Genomic DNA, 5,660 nt, shown 5'->3' on the forward strand with positions numbered 1-5,660 from the left:
TTTAAGTAAGAATAACAGCACAATTGGAAGAGCGTAGTCAATGTCACTGAACTGTGTATGTAGAAACTTTTGAAACGGTGTATCTTTGGCTATGTGTATTTTCACCAGAAAAAAAAGGTTGAGAAGTTAGAGGGTTGACATGTTGTGGGGTTGTTAACCAACTGCATAAAACAATATGTATACTACTGTCTCATGAGAAACTATTTGTTCTGTAAGCCTTCACCTGAAGTACAATTAAAAAAAAAAAAACCCACAGTCTAGCTCTTTTCCCAGTTGCTGCCTAGTTGTGCAGAGGCAGAGGCCTGTGTGAATTCAAGATTCAGCTCCACCCGAAACCCACTGCCATGACTGAGGTAGGCATTGCTGCTGGAGGTGTAATGGACATTAATTCTGCTTTACAGGAGGTGCTGATGACCGCCCACGATGGCCTAGCACATGGAATCCGTGAAGCTGCCAAAGCCTTAGACAAGCACCAAGCCCATCTTTGTGTCCTTGCATCCAACTGTGACAAGACTATGTACGTCAAGTTAGTAGAGGCCCTTTGTGCTGAACACTTAATCAACCTGATTAAGGCTGATGACAACAAGAAACTAGTGGAGTGGGTAGGCCTCCGCAAAAGTGACGGAGAGGAAAAAACCCATAAAGTAGTTGGTTGCAGTTGTGTGGCTGTTAAGGACTATAGCAATGAATCTTAGGCCAAGGATGTCATCGAAGAATATCTGAAATGCAAGAAATGAGCAAATACAAAACTTGGCTCTCAAAAACAAAAAGAAAGAAAGAAATGCACAGTCTAACAGGAAGGAAAGGCATGTAGTCAAGTAATTCCAATAAAGAATTATATATGTGGTAAACTGAAGGCAAGCGCAAGGTGAGGTGAGGGCAGAAGTCTTGCTGCATTCTACTCTCTAGGGTCTTTCTTTTCTTTATTTTTTTTAGCCACCTTCATTCACCAGCCTTCTATTGTTGTTGTTGTTGGGTGCCATCTAGCCAATTTTGATTCACAGTGACCCCATATAACAGAGTAGAACTGACCCATAGGGTTTCTTAAGTTGTTATCTTTATGGAAGCAGATCATCATGTCTTTCTCCCACGGAGCCACTCAGTGGGTTTGAGTCCCAACCTTACGGTTAGCAGCTGAGAACTTCACCACTGCGCCACTAGGACTCCTTAGTCCTCCACTGGGAAGAAGTAAGATTCTACCATCTGCTTCCTGGGTGTCTTTGGACAAGTTACGAAACCTCTGTGAACTTCCTTTCCTAATACTGACTTCATATGGTTGCCTTTAGCGGATAACATATATAATGCAAATAGCATAATGCCTGCTTCTCAGTGGACTTCACTACCTGGTAGTTCCTGGCCCTTTGTTTTGTTCTTTTGGCTGAGCAGCATGGGGAGAAAGGGAATACACATATTCTTTTTATTTCATTAAAAAGTATGAACATTTCCACAAGTACCTATATGAACTACTTTGCATTCACTTCAAATAAGGAACATACCATCCCTATAAGTGACCTCCTTCTCCTGCAAACACAAGGACAATCTGTCAACTGAAGGGCAAACCCGCCATTAATGCAGACGCAATACCTCAAAGCCAGCTGTACACCCACCCCACGATATCATCCTGTTAGGCTCAAAGTCATGCTCCAGAGGAACACTGTACTCACTGCACTCAGCAATCAGAAAGTTCACACAGTCAGAAGTGCCTCTGCCACACACAAGGTGAACCACGGCTAAAATTGCTTTTTTAATTAAAATAAGACTCCCTCAACCTCCTGCTGACAATCACAACTAGAATGTGGAGCCCAGTATCAGACAGTTAACCAGTCTCCATCCTGCTCTAATGGTCGTTTTAAGCACTCAGAGGAGGGAGGGGAAAAACTACTAATTTAAACAAAATGTTTAATCTTCTAATTATGGGACAGACTCCAAGAGAATGGAAAGTGATTTGCAATCTTCATTATAAAATCCCCACGCCACCACTGGCACAAGTCATGTCAGCCAGAAGGTAGACACCATCTCTTTTCCCCCCACTGAGCCTTCCGTGTCCTTCCAAGTTCTATGGGGATGGAAGAAGACAATCCAATTGGCAAAAAAATGAGGGAGAAGAATCAGGATTTCTGTCTCCCCAAATTCATTATGCTGAGTGAGGTGTAAAGATCCCCAGTGAAAAGCCAGGGAGATAATATTCGGGGACTTTACACTGGCAGGCTGAGCAGCTCAAGGCCCTTTGAAACTTTTAAAAACCGCCCAGCTCAGGTGGTGCTTAAGCAACTCTTTTTATTTGTGAAAAGTCCTGTCATCAGCGGTAAGAGATGCATTGAGAATTCAGGTGGTGCCCCCCAATGGCACCTCTGGTCAGAAGGAAATCTGTTCCTCTGCAGATATGCTTGTACCATGGCTAATTTGTGTTATCTCTGCCCATTCAGATCTCTATGTGGTAACTCAGGAGAAAAAGTCCCAGCCAACCAACTCTGACAAGTCTGACGGCACAACTCGCACTGGAGAATCAGCAGATACAGCAAAGGCAGGCAATTATTCCCTTTCATTAGGGACAGTTCTTTTTAAGTTTGTTTTTAAATTCTGAAAACAAAGAAGTAGCCATTCACAGCCACTGCTCACTGCAGTCACTTACACAACTGGCAGAAACTAAAATTTTCCCCTAAGCCAACTGAAAAAGATGTCCTGGAAGTAACCAGAAATGGCTGTGCCCCTTTAATTACCCACTATAACGTAAAACCAGACATGGAGAGGATGGCCACAGTAGTTCTGGGCAAAGCAGCAGTGATATTTAATCATCAGTTCAGACCATCTGCAACTGTTTTGCAGAATCACATAAAGTTTATGGATTCCAAAGCTTCCTACAAGTTATCAGGTGCTCAGGGTCAGCTGCATTGTCCTCGAATCCACCAGGGGCTGCTTTCTTCATTCTCTCCAGGCCAGGGCTCTCAACAAAAGGCATCATGCCCACATTTTCTGTGCCAAGCCTGGCACTAGGAGAATGTTGCTTCTTGATTAAGCCAGAACACAGAATAAATGTTCAGAACTGGGAGAGTCTGAAAACAACCTAGCTGGGAAAGCAATTATCCCAGGGAGAGCAAAACAGCTTCAGCTGTGGCCCTCTGCAGCACAAAGGTGAATTCTACCCCCATTGAACAACTAAGCTAGCCAGATTGCTCCCTTACAATCTATTTTCCATCCCACAGACACAGTGATCTTTTAAAACATAAGCCAAATTGTGTCACTCCACAGCTTAAAACCCCTAATGGTTTCCCACTGTACTTAGAATAAAATCCAAAAATTTTAGGTTGCCCCTCCAACAGGTGACTTCTCTGTCCTTATCTCAACTCTGCCTTCCTCATTCACCATGCTCTAGCCATACTGCTGCAAGCATGACAAGCTTGTCTCCACCTAAGGGCTTTGTATTGGTTTTTCCCTTGGCCTACATGGCTACTACCACAGCTCTTCATGTGGCTGGATCTTTCTCATCATTCAGTTCTCAGCTCAATGTCACCTCCTCAAAGAGGCCTTCTAACACCTTTGGAAGTAAATAGCCACTGCTCTGTTGTACCATTCTATAAAATCATCCCATTTTTTCTTTCACTTCACTTATCCCTCTCTGAAACTATTTTGCTTTTATTTATTATTTGCTTGTTTGTTTGAGTTACTTATTTGATTTTTTTTTCTTGGTTACTGTCTATCTTGCCTCCCTAGATGTAAGCTCCACAAAGACAGGGACTGCAACTGTTTTGTGCTTCACTCTATTCCCAGTGCCTAGTAAGATCTTACATTTAGTATAAATTAAAGAAAAAAAGGTTCAATATGAATAACTGCAGCGCAGTGAATTGCTTTAATATGGCCCTTCTAGCCATGATCTTGTAACTCCCACAAAATGACTGGGTGGGACTAGGCTAATAAGGTGCTTGTGGCCCACCAAGGGGACTGGACAGCTTTGCTAATGCAAATAAGGTGCATGGAACTCATGCAGAGGTAAGACCATGCAAATAGGGTACATGGAACCCTTATAGGGATTGGTCAGCTTTGCCATCCTGCTACACTTAAAGGGAGTCAATTCCAGAAGGTGGACGGGGACACATCACTACCTTCAACAAGAAGAGCCAGGAGAAGAACGTGTCTTTTGGACCTGAGGTCCCTACACTGAGAAACTCCTAAACCCAGGAGACAGAGACAACTGTAACACGGAGACAGCACAAAACTGGCAAGAAGTGACAACAAGCATGACAGAGTCCAGTGGCAAAGAAACAGCAGCAGCAGAACCAGGAGACAGGCGCAAGATGGCACGATGGGCTTCCCAGCCCACGGAGCAAGGCAGCTACAGTAGGTGTGCCAACTCATGGAGTGAAAGAGCTGAGCGCTTTCGGGCAGGAGGCTTCCTGACAGAATAGGGTACCTCTAGGTACTTACTGGTGGAGCTAAAGAGCTTTGTTAACACTTTCCCAAGCAGGGCAGTGACCAGGTGGAGAGCAAGAGCCAAAGGCCGAGAGAGAGGTTTGCCTGTAGGCACAGCCAAGAAGCTGTCCTGATCGAAGAACTGTATTCTGAGTTGTTCCCGTTACTTCCAAGTTGATGCTGATCCTGAATCATAACTTGTTACTTCCCTCATAAACCCCATAATCGTTGAGTATGGTCTATGAGTTCTGTGTGGCCATTACAACAACTTATCAAACCCAGGGAGAAGTAGAAAGTGCCACTGGAGCGCTGGCTGGTGTCAGAATTGGTAAAAAGGTTGGAGAGTGGAGGTATGGGCTGATGCTGCTGATCTTGATTCTCTCTTCTCCCCCTGAGGTTAGACAAGGTCTGACACTTTGACACAACGCCATTGTTACAAACACTAATCCAAATCAAATTTACTAACCCATTGGGGCATTTTTCAATGAGATGGAAAAACAAATCACCAACTTCATACGGAAAGGGAAGAGGCCCCGGATAAGAAAAGCATTACTAAAGAAGAAGAACAAAGTGGGAGGCTTCACACTACCTGATTTTAGAACCTATTATACCACCACAGTAGTCAAAACAGCCTGGTACTGGTACAACAATGGATACATAGACCAATGGAACAGAATTTAGAATCCACACATAAATTCATCCACCTATGAGCAGCTGATATTGGACAAAGGCCCAAAGTCCATTAATTGGGGAAAAGACAAGTCTCTTTAACAAATGGTGCTGGCATAACTGGATATCTGCCAAAAATGGAACAAGACCCATACCTCACACCATGCACAAAAACTAATTCAAAAAGGATCAAAGACCTAAATATCAAATCAAAAACAATAAAGATCACGGAAGAAAAAATAGGGACAACACTAGGAACCCTAATACATGGCATAAACAGAATAGGAACCATAAGTAACAATGCACAAACACCAGAAGAGAAACTAGATAACTGGGAGTGCCTAAAAAGCAAACACTTATGCTCATCAAAAGACTTCACCAAGAGACAGTACACAATACAGGGGAAACTAGCACAACCTGTACAAGGAAAGGTCTTGGAAGCCCCAAAGACACATCCAAACTCCCTGAGGGACTGAATTGCTGGGCGGAGGGCTGTGGGGACCATGGTCTCAGGGAACATCTAGCTCAACTGGCATGACACAGCTTACAAAGACAATGTTCTACATTCTACCTTGGTGAGTAGC

The 5,660-nt window shown here is 43.6% G+C and overlaps 1 protein-coding gene and 1 pseudogene across 2 annotated transcripts in view; one reads left to right on the forward strand and one right to left on the reverse strand.

The window, feature by feature from the left end:
- The window catches only part of CTNNBL1 (catenin beta like 1), a 185,394-nt gene that overhangs the window by 165,053 nt on the left and 14,681 nt on the right, over positions 1-5,660 (reverse strand). The window lies entirely within an intron of this gene.
- On the forward strand, positions 266-865 carry LOC111819063 (40S ribosomal protein S12 pseudogene; annotated as a pseudogene).

The sequence above is a fragment of the Trichechus manatus genome, unplaced genomic scaffold (genome assembly GCF_000243295.1).
Source record: "Trichechus manatus latirostris isolate Lorelei unplaced genomic scaffold, TriManLat1.0 scaffold00008, whole genome shotgun sequence".
In the NCBI taxonomy this organism is placed as follows: domain Eukaryota; kingdom Metazoa; phylum Chordata; class Mammalia; order Sirenia; family Trichechidae; genus Trichechus; species Trichechus manatus.